Source organism: Culex quinquefasciatus, chromosome 3, assembly GCF_015732765.1.
Source record: "Culex quinquefasciatus strain JHB chromosome 3, VPISU_Cqui_1.0_pri_paternal, whole genome shotgun sequence".
In the NCBI taxonomy this organism is placed as follows: domain Eukaryota; kingdom Metazoa; phylum Arthropoda; class Insecta; order Diptera; family Culicidae; genus Culex; species Culex quinquefasciatus.
The window spans coordinates 93468280-93485546 of NC_051863.1; the positions used below are offsets into that span (position 1 = coordinate 93468280).

Below are 17267 nucleotides of genomic sequence, written 5' to 3' on the forward strand. Positions count from 1 at the left end.
GTAGAGAGCCTCCACAACGCTGGTTCACGCTGCGTCGCTGAACTCCAGTCCAGCGGAGTTCGAGCTGCGGCCGCCTTTGGTGTCGGAACCCATTCCGGATCCTCGTGATGCAGATACACCAGCGGATGGTCCGAATCTTTGTCGGACGTTGGCGAACCCATGCTAATGTACGACTCTCCAGGTATTTCTCCACATGACCCAGCAGCTCCTTCAGCGTTTAATCTGCCATGCGATCCAGGAACGGCTTGAAATTTTTATTTTTTTTATTTCTGAATTTCGTTATTTTGTTTTTATTTTTTTTAGAATTTTTGATTTTTTAAAATTTATAAATTTTTGAAATTTAATTTTTTTTCAAGTTTTTAAAATTTATGAATCTTTAAAAAAAAATAAAATTTTAAAAGTTTAAATTTTTGAAACATTTTAAATTTTGAAATTAAAAAAAAAATCTACCTTAAAAATGGAAAAAAAATTAAATTAATTTTTTTTAGTTTTAAAATATGATAATTTATCCCTAGGCAATATGCTTAATATTCGTTCCGGTTTCCTCCGTTAATTTGACCACCTTGCATCCCGAGTTCTGGCCAAACTTCTGGTGCCAATCCATGAAGATCTGCTCGGCCAGCGCGTTCCTCGAGACCAAATGAACAACCCGGATTCTGCTGTAACATGGGGACGGCCGACGGAAACCGGTCCGGGTACAGCTCTTCGAAGCGTGGCTCGCGCAGGGCACTTGTCGGCAGCAGCTGCTAATCGAGCAGCTTCATCGGTGGAAGGTTTTCTCAGGTAGAATCAGGTGGCGAAACGAAATCGTAAGTTGCGTCTCAGCGACAATCCACCGGTCGGAAACGATGCGCAGGAAGTACTGCGGTGGCAACGGTACAAACTCTCTGTGATAGGGGACACTGCGGATGCGAGGTTTCGAGCGACAGCACACGGGCCGGGTGATCTTATCCCCGTTCGGGATCGTTTTCCGTGGGGGCGACCTATCGGACGATTTCAGCGTGGCGTACTTTTGGGGGCAATTAAACTGGGCTGGTAGATCTGAAACCAGCTGGGCACCGGGAGGCGGGTTCGAGGAGTGCACTTGCGCGGCGAGCACTAGCGAGGTCGGGTGATTAATCACTGGCGGAGATCACAACACGCGGCTGAGCAGGGAGTAATCCTGCTTCTTGTCCTAGGGCATCCCAGTAACAGGAGACGCAATCCAGCAGCTTGACGGCACAAACGCGACGCTCGTTCTTGGCCCCGACTTCGGCCTTGGAATCCGCCAGGACCACGTCGGACACTTCAAACAGATTAAGGGAAGGGAATTTTGCGGTTCGCGGCCAGGGTTTTGAGCAGTCCGGGGATGAGCGAGGTTCGCACGACTTGATACTCGAGGGTTTTCGGGTTGGCGATGTGAACGGCCGGGATTTTCTCGATATCTCGGTTCAGCTAGCCGGCGATGTCGTCCCGCGAGCACAGTGTAAGGGTAAGGCCTTCAGTAAATCCGGCTTGGGAGATTTGTTCACGGAGTTGCTTGGTCAGTTTGTTCAGGGGGCATTGGCGGGCGATGTGCATTGTGGCCGGAAGAGTCTTCGGGATGCGGTTGTAGTCACACGCGCCAACGTCCTCGATGTCACACACGTGCAGCATGTCGTGCCGGGTTGGCGGGATGAGCACTTCCAGCTGTTTGGAGGCGTTTTGCGTGGTTGGAAAAAGGCGGTTCAGCATTTTGGCCAGTGCTTCGGCACTTTCGTCGATGCCGATGTAGACGTTGGCCTTTGCCGTCAAAATGGTTTCCTTGCGACAGGCTAGTTTCGGGTATTAAACCAGGGTGGTGCTGATCTTCGAGTGGTCCCCGTTGATGATCGGCGGCAACGAGAGAACAACTCCGTTCGCGTCGTAAACTACCGGATAAACCGGCGAGTCTCGGATGATCGGAAAATAAGCCTTCAGCTGGGCGTGTGTCGAGTGATAACTCCATCAACCTGGTTCAACAGAACAAACTTAATGTCCTTCGGCGCTTTGGCATCGTGCAAAATGGTCCCTTCAGCGTGTCCAAGTCGTGCGTCCCAATCGGCCGTCACCGCAAATGGCCGAATCTGCTTGGTGGCCTCCGTAACGATCAGCTTCTGCGGGAGACCCTTCGCCGATGCAACCTTCTTAAACTCTGGGAACTCCTTCTTCACTTGCAGCCCCTGGACCAGTTCCTACTGGCACATCAGATCGTACCGGTTGGTCGGAATATTGATCCGGTAAATCACATTCTCCGACGCATCCTTGGCCGCATCCGCCCGTCCTGATCATCTGCTTCTCGGTCGTGACCTCGTCCAGCTCGAGAGCAAACTCAAAACACAGCTTCTGAAAAGAGGAAAAAAAACAACAGCAACAGCAGTAAACATAAACAAATCCTACCGTACAGTACCACCATACGGTATAGAAATAAAAAAATATTTTTTCTGTTTTAAGGGAAATTTCACGATAATATATTAAGAAAAAAATATTGAACTATAGTTATGTCAGTTCTGCAAACTTTTACATAGTTTAGCTTAATTTTTTTTTTTTTGAAAAATGAAGAATTTGATTAAACTTTTTTTAAAACCAATGTTACTACTCTGTACGGTAACTGTCTACGTCACAGTGGTGCAATCTATCGGTTAAAATTTAGTTCATCGAATGTACCATCAGAGGGATATAGCGTAAAACATATGCGAACCTGGCGGCAGTTTGGTGAAACACCCCGTCAGGTGTTCCATTGACCAAGTCACTGTGGAATGAATAGCCTCACGATAAAGACGATTTTTGATGGAAGACGACGACGATAACAACCAGCCGATCAACAAAGTTCTACAACAACAACAAATTTTGCTTACAGTGGGAAAAATGCAATGATTTTCTTTTAGGAGAGAAAATGAAAATTAATTTCAAATGCAAGTTTATTCAAATCTGTTTCAACGAAAATAATTTTACAAGAGAAGTTCAAAACAGTAATTCAAGTAATTTAACAGGACAGAAGATCAAAAGAGTAATGAAAACAATTTTACAGTAGAAAAATCAAAAGAGCAATAATAATTATAAAGCAATTTACAAGAAAGCACAAGAAGAACAAATTGTAAACCGCACGATCACTACACCCGACAATATTCTTTCCATAGATGATCATTTCTTTCAGACGACCATCTAGCTGATAAGTGTGGGGGAGATTAACCGAACCATTTTTTTAAAATCATTTTTTTATAGCCAGCCATTAAAGTATCTTTTTATGATTTTTTGCAAAGTATTTTTTTTACAATTTAAATTATTAACTTTGGGAATATTATTTCAACCTACAAATAACTTTCGATAGATGTTCTAAATGCTTTTCAAGAATACAAACATCTAGCTGGTAAGTGTGGGGGAATGCAGCGACCTCAAATTTAAATCATTAAATTTGTCCATTTTTCGAACCTCACCACAGTTCTGACCATGCGCGCTTACGCAAGCATAAATAATTTTACACGTCGACTCGCGTTGCGCGACAAATAATTAAGCTTATGTACAGGTGTGGATCATGAGTCATCCTCACCTGAAAAGCCCTTTATTCAATTTCGCCAATTGTTAGGCAATCAAAAAAATGGTTAAGCTTTCAATTATGAATGTGCGATGTTATTCTACAGGGGAAATTGAGGGTGTGGCTTAACCAAATTCATTGGCATGTTTGTTCAATGGAGAATTGGACCTTCTCATTATTGACCAACATTTTTGAGAATGTTTTAGGAACATAATTTTGATATTCCAATAACATAATTTAAAGTTTCACGACAATGGTTCGAACCCATGACTTCCGATTTTGAGGTGTACTCACTACACCATACGGAAAGTCATGAAGAATTGCAGAGGTCTGCATAATTTAATTCATGAGGTTCATCGATGCTTCTCATCGAAACGGACCACTTTTAGCAGAACAAAATTTAGTAGAGTTTTCGGGGACTGACTATAAAAACCCCAAAATTCTTGAGGAGGGCAGTTAGTTCCAGTCAGTTCCAGCCAGTTCAAGCCCAGTCCAGTTCCAGATCCTGAAGAAGCCCCAGACCAGCAGGACCCGCCAGCTGCCACCAGTAGCAGAGGCCCCAGTCCAGCCGGACTTAGCGGTGGAGGCCGCAGTCCGCCGGGACTTAGCCGCCGTGAAGAGTCCACCCGGGTCTGGCATGGCTCGGCGAAGAGGTCTGGAGGACAAGTCTGGCTTCAACGTAGAGAATTGGCTCGACGAAGGTCTTAATGAAATTAGCAACAAAAAGTTGAGTGATGTGATCGTGCGCGTAAAAGTTGAGAGTGTTACCGCAAAAATGTAATCTTTAAAAAGTGTAATATACAAATAAGTGAAGTTTACTGATCTGTTTTGACTCTACAAGTAAATATCACAAAAATCCTGAAAGCCTAAACCGCTCGGGCCGTTCAGTGGTAAAGAATTAAATTTTATATTGTGAAAATCGATTTTTCGCAGAGAATGAATATTATTGCGCGTCAGTATCGTGCAAGCAGTGGTGATGGGGAGATGGGTTTTTGTGGTGTTCTCTTTGTGCTGTGTTCGTGTTCATGTTCAAGCCATGCATGCAGTGGGGGGTCATTGTGCTAATGAATATTATTGCGCGTCAGTATCGTGCAAGCAGGGGTGATGGGGAGATGGGTTTTTGTGGTGTTCTCTTTGTGCTGTGTTCGTGTTCATGTTCAAGCCATGCGTGCAGTGGGGGGTCATTGTGCTAATGAATATTAATGCGCGTCAGTATCGTGAAAGCAGTAGTGATGGGGAGATGGAATTTTGTGGTGTTCTCTTTGTGTTGTGTTCGTGTTCATGTTCTTGCCATGCATGCGGTGGGGGATCATTGTGCTAATGAATATTATTGCGCGTCAGTATCGTGTGAGCAGCAGTACCAGGATGATGGTTTTATTGTCGTGTTCGTTTTGTAATGTATTTGTGTTAAAATCTAGCTTGGTTCTTTGTGGTGATGGAATTGTTTTTGGTGGTGGTGGTGATGGTGTTAAATAATAAGAACATTCAATTTACTAACATTAAGTCCAAAACCTCCCTACAAACATCTATACCACTAGGTGACGTAGAGATCTCTGCGCATTCTAGATAGATGTTTACTAACATGCCTTCCAATCCCCGAGGTTAGCAAGGTACCGGCCAGGAGCCCCTTATCTTACTGGATAGTATTACACGCTCATCTAAAGATGAAAACATGGTATCTCCCGTGTTGGAATATTGTAACCGGATGAGAGTCTAGTGCTATTATACGTTTAATTACAGTTAACGGTACACATCAACCATAGCTTTTGCACCCAGATTTCTGTTACAGACATTTTAATATCTTCAATACTACGGGAACTACCGATATAGTTTTTTATTCATCCCCTAAATTACTGTCTTCGTAGTTATTTACGACAAAGTTTGCAGCCATCCGGAATTGTGCGACCTTTATTGCTAATGCTAATGCTAATCGATTTTTCGCAGATTTCTCAGAAACTATGCAACTGTGGAGTATGAAATTTCTCCTGGTTATAGAAAAAAAAATTACCTATCACTACGTCTAGTTTTTGGTACCATATTTTGCCTTAAGTTAAAAATATTGAATTTTCAAGGATTTCCCCCATACAATTTTAAATCCGTTTACCACTCACGTGGCCATGCTCATTTCTCTCCCGTTTTTCTCTCGCTCTCCCCAACTTTTTGACAACTTCTGTCAAACCGAAGTGTCAAACCGGTCGAACCATTTTTTCATCACGAGGTATGGCCGGCCGAAAAGAAAGAAAAAGCTTGCGAATACCGCTGCTGCCTCCGGCCCGGGTTAGAGAAGGTCACTTCGGAGAAGGAACCAGCTGCAAAAAAACGGCCGCCGCGCAGAGGAAGCGAACTGAGAAGCGTCCGCCAGCTGCTGATTCGTCTGCCAAGGCCACTGAGGGAGGCAAGAAGTCCCAGCCGCTGTCCCCAAGACCGAATCGGACAAAAAAGCTGCCACCGCAAAGAAGGAGCGGCTGCTACTGTTGCCGGAACTGTCACCGTTGCTGCCAAAAAGGTTGCTGATGCCGCCGGCCACCACGGCCAAGAAGCTAGCCCCGAGCCACTGGAGCTGCAGTGGCCAAAAAGAAGGGAGCTGGCGCAGCGAGAAGGCTGCCACCAAGGATAACAAGGTCGTAGAGGCCAAGGTGCAGAAGGGTGCCGCTGCTCTGTTGAGGGCCAAGCGTGCCAAGTCCAGGAGGAAGATCCGCACCACGGTCAAGTTCCGTCGACCGCGTACTGTCTCAGTCTGTTTCACAACTCCAAGTTCCAGCACAAGTCGATGCCGACCCGTAGCCGCATGGAAGCGTACAACATCATCAAGTGCCCGCAGAACCTGTTGAAGAACCTGCTTCATGGAATAATTGACGTCTACGGTGGCGGTAGACAAACCAGGCGGAATCGGTAGAGTAACGTACGCCGCGAGTCAAGACAGGTCCGCTACTGTCCAAGACCCCAGGATGCCTGCCACCTACAACTGACGTAGCTCGACGACGAGGCGAAGCTGACCGGAAGACTGCCTGTGGAATATGGCCCGCCAAGAGATCGGTAGCTGAGATTGATTCGGTCAGCTGAAATAGTCCGAGTTCTCTTTTATTTCTTAGCTCAACTCTTGTTTGCCTTCTGCGAAGATGGCCACGTCACCAACACGTGTCCCGTTCCTCCCCCGTTACTGCTCGATGACCGGACTGCTCAACCACGGCTGGTCTTCTGCCATCGGCAGTCTTCCCACCTATACTTTCCTAGTCACGCGTCCCCAAGATCTTGGTTAGAGGCGGATCGTTCCTGAGCCTGCGGCGGACGTTTCTTGGGCAGTCGCGCTGCAGGTTTTGGTGAGCGTAATCCGGTTCTTGTTTGCTAACGCTGGTCTTTAGTCAGCTGTGTCGAACTCCTAGCTTCCTCCCGTACGTTACTTATGTTGCAGATTGTTGTGTTGCCCAAGCTGTCATGATGCAACTTCCGGAGGGACATCCGAATCAAACATCACATGAGCTGCGTTAAAAAAACTATCACCTCACTTGCTGCTATCGATGGTTGCAGGTCACGTGGGCTGGAAAATCTAGTGGTACGTGGAAATCTACGAACTTCGGCAAAAGAACTCGATGAGAGTAAGAACTTGAAGTGTGGTTTGTGACCTCCTCAAATTTAACTTCTTTTTATAATTTCATGGCATCTTGATCTTCACATGCATGCACCAGGATTGCATGAGTCAGCGACCGGCGTTGGTCATCTTTACCTAGAGCTTAATACCACTATCGTCAACTACGCCCTCGCAATCTCTTCCGCCTCGTACGACCTGTACGCAATAACTGAGACGTGGTTGACTTCTGCTACTCTGTCTGGTCAAATTTTCGGTATGAAGTATTCCATGGAGATCGGACCGCCTCGAACAGCTGTAAAGGATCAGGCGGAGGAGTTCTGCTTGCCGTCCGCTCGAACCTAAAGCCACGCCAATTGTTCCCCTCCAGATTGTACCGTTCCGGAGCAAGTCTGGGTTGCAGTTCCACTCGCTGCATCCACGATGTTTGTGTGTGTTATCTACATTTTTCCCAAATTTGACAACGAAAAGCCGCTGTTCGATCAGCACAGACACTCCTTGACCTGGATAGTTCCCAAGATGAAAGCGAACGATAGTCTTATGGTGCTAGGCAGGGTTGCGAATGAGCGAGCGAGCAAAAATCCGTGCTCGCTCATTCATGAGCATGAGGACTTGTCAGGTAGCTCGTGCTCGCTCATGCTCATCGCATGCGCTCGCGCTCAATGAGCGCTCATCACCAAAGTAGGTAGATTTTTAGTATTGTTGATGAATCACGCATAGGCCAATTGGATTGCCAAGTTTGAAGCTCATTTCAATTTCCTGAGATAATTTCATCACGAAAAAGAGGCATGTACTCATCTAATATTGTCAGCCTAGTATTTTTTTCAGAGTTATATAATTAGAAATGCTAGTTTTTATTAAATACCCGATCAATGAAAAATTGCTGATTTGCATTCAAGACACAATAACTTAGAATTCCAGGCACACTTTTTAGTTTATCATTTTAACTTTCATAATTAGACTAAACTTTCAAGGAACTGCATTTTTAGGTCTTAAATAAGCTGTTAACAGAAGACAATTATTTTTTTTATATTAAAACATAATTTTACTTGTGGCCAGACTCATTTCTCATTTATTTATTTATTTATTTGAAATAGACTCCTTTAAATAATATAGTTTATTGAAATTCATCTAAGACACAGAATTGACATTTATTATGCTAAATTATTTACAAATAATTGATTAAACAAGATGAGGTGCCCAGACTTCAAAACATTCACGATTAAAAAATTACGTAATTTATTACCAAGAAATCATATTTGTGTTCCTTAAAAGATACTTTTCAGCTTTATTAAACAGTTCACTTTCACGTGTCACTCTATTATCAACTTTTTTTTATTAATCGAATTATTTTTGTACACAGTAAAAAAACTGTACATTTGGATGGTGTTATTTTGTAAGGTTGAATATTACCTCTTGAATGTTATAATTTTACCTCGATTTAGACTGAAAAAGTTGCATTACACCAGAAAAGTGGTAAAATTACACATTTTTCTAACATAAAAGACGTACTTCCCAGATGTAATATTTCTATGGTTTTTTACTGTGTACAGATCTTAATGTAACACCTTAACCCCTTAATTCTGACTCCAAAATAAGTTTCAAAACAAAAAATATGACAAATAACTTCATCCAATATTATTAAGATTATCCTATTCAAGCCTCCATTTAAAAAACAACCTCAAAGCTCTGCTGAAAAAAGTTATTGTCGTTTACCCGTTACAGGTAAAAAAATGCCGCTCATTTTGCTCAATGAGCAAAAATGAGCGCGAGCGCGAGCAATGAGCATTTTCGCTCATAAAATAAATGAGCAAACACGAGCACGAGCAAACGTGAGCTAGCTCGCGTCACGCTCCTCCTTACGAATGAGCGAAAAATGCTCGCTCATGAGCGGATGAGCGCTCAAAATCGCAACACTGGTGCTAGGTGACTTCAACTTCCCAGCCATCCCGAGCAGGGGTAAATAACACGGGAATACAATATTTTGGTATTACTTGGCATAATAACAAATACCAAAATGTGCCCTTGGTTGCCCAGTAATAAATGGTATAATACCATGAAATCATACCAAAAAACTGTATGGGAAAGACCAAAACAATACCAAAACGTGCCATTCCAAGGGCAAATGAATACCAGACAAAAAACAACTTTACTGCAGAGACGCATCGAGCTCTACAGTAGCGTGGTTCACGTTTCTATGAAAAAGACAAAAGTTGTTATTTTGTCTTGCATCAACCGGAATTTCGTTCTTTTATGTCCCCAGAAGCACTCCTGAAAATTTGAGCCCATTTGGTAAGGTCTAGGAGCTCCAGTTTTAATTTGAAATTTATATGGGATTTTGATTTATTTTCCATGGGAAACTATCTTTTTTTCCTTTTTATTCGTTTTTTTTTATAAATCGATGAAATGACTTGATTCTTATAGTAGGAGATAGGTTTTGAACTGGGGAACAACTTTGTAGAACATACCAACTTGCTTGGTAAGAAGGAAGCTTGGGTGCACAAAACACCCAAGCTTCCTTCTTACGCATTCCGGCCGTGGAACAGCTGCAGTTCCTGCAGGAAGCTGGCCTTGTCATTTTCGAGCACTCGACCTCGTCCCGCTCCTGCACCACCCTCCTTCGAAGGCGTTCCGCTGCTGCTGTTTGGCTCACGAAGGTTTCCGCGTCCGAGTCCTGGCTGCTGCCGCGGTCGGCTTTGCTTTGCGTCCTAGACTCACCAGCACCACCGGACCCACCAAAGTGTTTGTTTACATTTGCGACTTAGGCGTACACGGTTACACGAGAACGTCAAAATGAAAGAAATTTTACAGTCGAATTAAAAATAAAAACTTTTAAATCAGTGAGCAATGAGATTTTCAAAAACTGTAGCAGTAAAAGTTTTCATTTTCAAAACAAGAAAAACTTTTAATGTAGCAAATTTTAACAACTTTTTAATTCAAAAGTAAGTTACTTTTGTCATTACCATAATATTTTTTTGTGTGTACAGGTAATAAAATGGCAAATTTCCATAGAGAGCATTAAGAGCTAAAAACTCTTCACTGCTTTTCTTTATTTGAAAAATAAAAAAAAATATTTAAAATACAGGTAATAAAATGGCAAATTTCCATAGAGAGCATTTAGAGCTAAAAACTCTTCACTGCTTTCCTTTGTTTGAAAAATAAAAAATATTTAGAATACAGGTAATAAAATGGCAAATTTCCATAGAGAGCATTTAGAGCTTGAAACTCTTCACTGATTTCCTGGCTTGAAAAATAAAGAAAAAACGGTTTTTGCTATTTAATTTCATTTTCTTATTTTATTTAAAAAGGTGACAAAATGTAAAAATATCATAGAGATTATTTAGAGCTTAAAACTTTCTTATGGTTATCTTGCTTGAAAAATATAGTTTTTTTGGTTGAATTAAATAAAAAAGAAAAGTTTCCTGAAATCTTTATAAGGTTAAACTTATGTTAACTGATTTTCTTTTTATAAAATTAAAATAATTGTTAGAAGATTTAGATTTTATTTTTTAACTTGCGTATTTGAAATTGTTTTTTATCTTAATTTGTTGTACAAAACTTGTAATTTTGTTAAACATTTGTTTTGTCAAGACAAACATAAAAATAGCTGTGCAATAATTTTGTTGTTTCTAATCTTAATTACTTACCAGTACAATAAAAGGATATAATTTTATAAATTTGTATAATTTTATCTGAAATTTCTTTCAACCATCCAGACGAGAGCATTTAACATAAAAACTCTCTATGGACACTCTGCTATACTAGTTTTCACTTCAGACGATCTCTACCAAACATGCCTCATATTACCTGTGCCTACGACGCGGTCGCTTTGTGTTTGTCGCAAGCAGTATTTATTATAAAAATAGTTTTTATTTTTTATTTCGGTATCTATTGAAGATAGAGCTTTGGTGTCATCGAGAGAGTTGTTCATTTTTGGTAGTTGAGCAGCTTTGTCGAAAACAAAAATATTCTATACCTTGTATCTTAGAAAATAAATAGTTTTTTCTTGTTTTGCACAACTAAAATCAACCAAATTGTAATAACGTCTGGGACAATAATATTGAACCTTTTGGTACCAGCAACTTTCTAGAACATGTCAACTTTCTAAAACTTATCGTTTTTGAGATATATGCAAATCAATATTATTTTTCCCCATACAGACCGGGGTAAAACGGGCATTGAAGTTTGGGGTCCAAAAAACATGAAAAATCTTAAAATTGCTCGCATTTCCGTAAAACTTCATCAATTCCAACTCTCTTAGATGCATTCGAAAGGTCTATTGAAGCCCTAAACGGGGTAAAACGGGCATTGAAGTTTGAGGTCCAAAAAACATGAAAAATCTTAAAATTGCTCGCATTTCCGTAAAACTTCATCAATTCCAACTCTCTTAGATGCATTCGAAAGGTCTATTGAAGCCCTTAAAAATGTGCCATAGACATCCAGGATTGGTTTAACTTTTCTCATAGCTTTTGAAAATTACTGTTAAAAATGGATTTTTTAAAACCTTAATAACTTTTGGCAACAGCCTCCAACACCCATACTCCCATAGGTCAAAAGATAGGGAATTACATGGACTATAAGCCTACGGTATTAACTTTTTGGCCAATCGCAGTTTTTCTCATAGTTTTTCAATTTTTCTAGAACAAACATTTTACAACGTTAGTTTTGCCTTGTAGGCCAAGAAGACGGCACTTTTTGGTCTCAATTTTGTCTGAGAGAGTTGAAATTGATGAAGTTTTACGGAAATGCGAGCAATTTTAAGATTTTTCATGTGTTTTGGACCACAAACTTCAATGCCCGTTTTACCCCACTTCCCTTTGTCGTAGAGGGCTCATATTTGGCATGAGTTCATCTCATGTATAGACAAACAAACCCTGAAAGTTTCATCCAAATCGGAGCACCTCGATACGACCTGTTTCACATCGGTGAAAAACTCGCTCTTAAATTTAATTACATTATTCAACTCAATTGATGTTAAAATCTTGTAGTGAGAAAAAAATAGCAAAATTTCCATAAAGAGCATTTAGAACAAAAAACTCTTCACTGATTTCCTGAAAAAAAATAGAATACATGTAATAAAATAGCAAAATTTCCATAAAGAGCATTTAGAACAAAAAACTCTTCACTGATTTCCTGAAAAAAATAGAATACATGTAATAAAATGGCAAATTTCCATAGAGAGCATTTAGAGCTAAAAACTCTTCACTGCTTACCTTTGTTTGAAAAATAAAAAAATATGTAGAATACAGGTAATAAAATGGCAAATTTCCATAGAGAGCATTTAGAGCTAAAAACTCTTCACAGCTTTCCTATGTTTGAAAAATAAAAAAAAAATAAAAAAAAAATAAAATGGCAAATATCCATAGAGAGCATTTAGAGCTAGAAACTCTTCACTGCTTTCCATTGTTTGAAAAATAAAAAAATATGTAGAATACAGGTAATAAAATGGCAAATTTCCATAGAGAGCATTTAGAGCTAAAAACTCTTCACAGCTTTCCTATGTTTGAAAAAAAAAAAAAATAGAATACAGGTAATAAAATGGCAAATATCCATAGAGAGCATTTAGAACAAAAAACTCTTCACTGATTTCCTGAAAAAAAAATAGAATACATGTAATAAAATGGCAAATTTCCATAGAGAGCATTTAGAGCTAAAAACTCTTCACAGCTTTCCTATGTTTGAAAAATAAAAAAAAAAATAGAATACAGGTAATAAAATGGCAAATATCCATAGAGAGCATTTAGAGCTAAAAACTCTTCACTGATTTCCTTTATTTGAAAAATAAAAAAATATTTAGAATACAGGTAATAAAATTACAAATTTACATAGAGAGCATTTAGAGCTAAAAACTCTTCACTGCTTTTCTTTATTTGAAAAATAAAAAAAAAATATTTAGAATACAGGTAATAAAATGTCAAATTTCCATAGAGAGCATTTAGAGCTAAAAACTCTTCACTGCTTTCCTTTGTTTGAAAAATAAAAAATATTTAGAATACAGGTAATAAAATGGCAAATTTCCAAAGAGAGCATTTAGAGCTAAAAACTCTTCACTGCTTTTCTATATTTGAAAAATAAAAAAAAATATTTAGAATACAGGTAATAAAATGTCAAATTTCCATAGAGAGCATTTAGAGCTAAAAACTCTTCACTGCTTTCCTTTGTTTTTGAAAAATAAAAAATATTTAGAATACAGGTAATAAAATGGCAAATTTCCAAAGAGAGCATTTAGAGCTAAAAACTCTTCACTGCTTTTCTATATTTGAAAAATAAAAAAAAATATTTAGAATACATGTAATAAAATGGCAAATTTCCATAGAGAGCATTTAGAGCTAAAAACTCTTCACTGCTTTCCTTTATTTGAAAAATAAAAAAATATTTAGAATACACACAAAGAAAAATTACTCTAAATTTAAAAAGATCGTTCGTTGGATTAAAAGTTCGCGTTGGTGAATATTCGTAGAAAGTTCAAACTTTTCAATTTAAAAGTTGGAAAGTTTTTGATACTACCATGCATTTATGGAACAAAATCGTTGTATTGGTAAAAGTATTTTACTTTTAATTGTAAAAGAAACCTTTTATGGCAAGAATACACAACATTTAGCACTACAGGGATAATTTCAGAAAAATGTGCTTGGTTTTTTACATTTATTACAAAAAAATAATTAAACAGTATGTTAGGAAAACACTTTTTTTGTATTTAACGCTTCTCCACTAGCTTCTGCTTCATACGGTACGCCACCGGTCACTTCCGAATACCCCAGGCTGGACGGTTCCGGATGGAGGCTTCGACGCGCGACAGCAGTGTAACACGATGGTCACGTTTCCGGCGTCAATCAGGACAGTCTTGGAGGATTTGGCCATTGATTCGGGAAGGGTGGTCGACGTTTTCCGGCTGGAAAGTAAAGTGCCTGAACGGGGAGTTCCCGATCCTGGAAGCGCATCCGGAACATGGAGTTGATGAGGCCCTCGGTACGGAGTTCGATTTTGAGCACGTAATCCTACTTCGAGAATGACACAGATTTTTTTTGGCTCACTGTCCAGATTTCTTTCGGCTGAAGCTGCGCCGTCGCGACGTGAGTGTTTGTGGGCGGGAAGTTGCTAAAAGAGATGGAAAGTAAGTGAAGTTGGCTAGCCACTGCACACATTCTCAATACTCACCGGTGCTGTAAACCGGGCACCGAGTGCAACATCTGCGCTGACCACCTCCAATTATGTAGCTTTTCGTCGTCCTCCTTTTCGTCGGAGGCCCATCGTGAAAATAAACTTTCGCGTACTTGTGCAAAAACCGGAAGTTAATCTTCTTCAACGCAATCTCATTGTTCACGCAACGCTTCGGCAGCGCCATCTCCTCGATGATCTCGCCCCGGTCCTCACGCGAATTGACCTCAACCACCAATCCCGGGCCACCACCACCCAATACAACCGGTGCGAATCCACATTCCTACCTCTCATCCTACAAAAACAAACAAAATCAATCACAAACCCCACAAAACACCCAAGCTTCCTTCTTACGCATTCCGGCCGTGGAACAGCTGCAGTTCCTGCAGGAAGCTGGCCTTGTCCTTTCGAGCACTCGACCTCGTCCCGCTCCTGCACCACCCTCCTTCGAAGGCGTTCCGCTGCTGCTGTTTGGCTCACGAAGGTTTCCGCGTCCGAGTCCTGGCTGCTGCCGCGGTCGGCTTTGCTTTGCGTCCTAGACTCACCAGCACCACCGGACCCACCAAAGTGTTTGTTTACATTTGCGACTTAGGCGTACACGGTTACACGAGAACGTCAAAATGAAAGAAATTTTACAGTCGAATTAAAAATAAAAACTTTTAAATCAGTGAGCAATGAGATTTTCAAAAACTGTAGCAGTAAAAGTTTTCATTTTCAAAACAAGAAAAAAACTTTTAATGTAGCAAATTTTAACAACTTTTTAATTCAAAAGTAAGTTACTTTTGTCATTACCATAATATTTTTTTGTGTGTACAGGTAATAAAATGGCAAATTTCCATAGAGAGCATTAAGAGCTAAAAACTCTTCACTGCTTTTCTTTATTTGAAAAATAAAAAAAAATATTTAAAATACAGGTAATAAAATGGCAAATTTCCATAGAGAGCATTTAGAGCTAAAAACTCTTCACTGCTTTCCTTTGTTTGAAAAATAAAAAATATTTAGAATACAGGTAATAAAATGGCAAATTTCCATAGAGAGCATTTAGAGCTTGAAACTCTTCACTGATTTCCTGGCTTGAAAAATAAAGAAAAAACGGTTTTTGCTATTTAATTTCATTTTCTTATTTTATTTAAAAAAGGTGACAAAATGTAAAAAAATATCATAGAGATTATTTAGAGCTTAAAACTTTCTTATGGTTATCTTGCTTGAAAAATATAGTTTTTTTGGTTGAATTAAATAAAAAAGAAAAGTTTCCTGAAATCTTTATAAGGTTAAACTTATGTTAACTGATTTTCTTTTTATAAAATTAAAATAATTGTTAGAAGATTTAGATTTTATTTTTTTAACTTGCGTATTTGAAATTGTTTTTTATCTTAATTTGTTGTACAAAACTTGTAATTTTGTTAAACATTTGTTTTGTCAAGACAAACATAAAAATAGCTGTGCAATAATTTTGTTGTTTCTAATCTTAATTACTTACCAGTACAATAAAAGGATATAATTTTATAAATTTGTATAATTTTATCTGAAATTTCTTTCAACCATCCAGACGAGAGCATTTAACATAAAAACTCTCTATGGACACTCTGCTATACTAGTTTTCACTTCAGACGATCTCTACCAAACATGCCTCATATTACCTGTGCCTACGACGCGGTCGCTTTGTGTTTGTCGCAAGCAGTATTTATTATAAAAATAGTTTTTATTTTTTATTTCGGTATCTATTGAAGATAGAGCTTTGGTGTCATCGAGAGAGTTGTTCATTTTTGGTAGTTGAGCAGCTTTGTCGAAAACAAAAATATTCTATACCTTGTATCTTAGAAAATAAATAGTTTTTTCTTGTTTTGCACAACTAAAATCAACCAAATTGTAATAACGTCTGGGACAATAATATTGAACCTTTTGGTACCAGCAACTTTCTAGAACATGTCAACTTTCTAAAACTTATCGTTTTTGAGATATATGCAAATCAATATTATTTTTCCCCATACAGACCCAAGTAACCACAAGCACTAAATCAAAAATCTAAATTCACTCTAAATAAACATTCCCGATGCTATGACACTTTAAATAGCCTTTCCAAATGTTTCGAAACATTTGTAGCTTGAAACATTATTACCTACCGTATAATGACATATAGAACAGCCAATTAAAGTTTCGAAGCATTTAGCACAACAATGTTTTGAATCATTAATGGTAAGCTTTATATATCACTGTAAAGTAAGCTTTTAATGTTATATCACATTTTGACATTTCTTAAAATGTTTCAAAACACTAACTTAACACTAGTGAGGGCAATAAAAGTTTGGCAGTTTCGTGGTATTTTTATGTTTGCTGCAGGTAAAATCGTTCGGCGCACGGTTCGGCGTCCATAAAATTGTGAGTCAATTATACTTAGTTTAACTGGGCTCAGTATTAAATTATTCTCTTTGCATTGACAGTTCCTTCTCGTCGCAAGGTACAAATTTCTAGCTGCGATGGCTTCCTGCCAGAACTAAACTATGAAGGAGGATGCCAGCTTTCGTCCACGTCACGGATCTTTCGGGCAAGTAAAGTATCTCGCGCGTCACCGGCGACATGAAAGCCAAGACCGATCGTGACGAGGCCTCACCCGCTTTGTTGGCCACTCAGGACGTCGTCGAAAAGTGCAAGTTGCTGCGTGCCACCGGCGGAAATCGCACCAAGACACCGGGACCGGGTGCCCAGTTGGTGCTCCGTGCCCTGGCCTGTTCGTCGAAGAATATTGTGAATTTTGTGAATATTTTGTAGTGCTTTGTAGTGTAATCACAAATTAATGCTCTGTTTTAATTTGGGAGGTGTTTTCATTTTTCCTGGATAACACGAAGTTGTTCCTCAAGTAAGACTTAGTCGACAAAAAACATCCGAATGAACATATTTCAGGACGGACGAGACGATTGACGCAGGGCATCTAGGTGGAACATCTCAGTACACGCAGTTTAGAATCTCGAAAGCAATGCAACACAGCAAAAA

General features: G+C 39.4%; 1 pseudogene; it reads right to left on the minus strand.

The window, feature by feature from the left end:
- Positions 1 to 497: 497 nt before the first annotated feature.
- LOC119769086 lies at positions 498 to 5736 on the minus strand (annotated as a pseudogene).
- Between the last annotated feature and the right edge of the window lie 11531 nt (positions 5737 to 17267).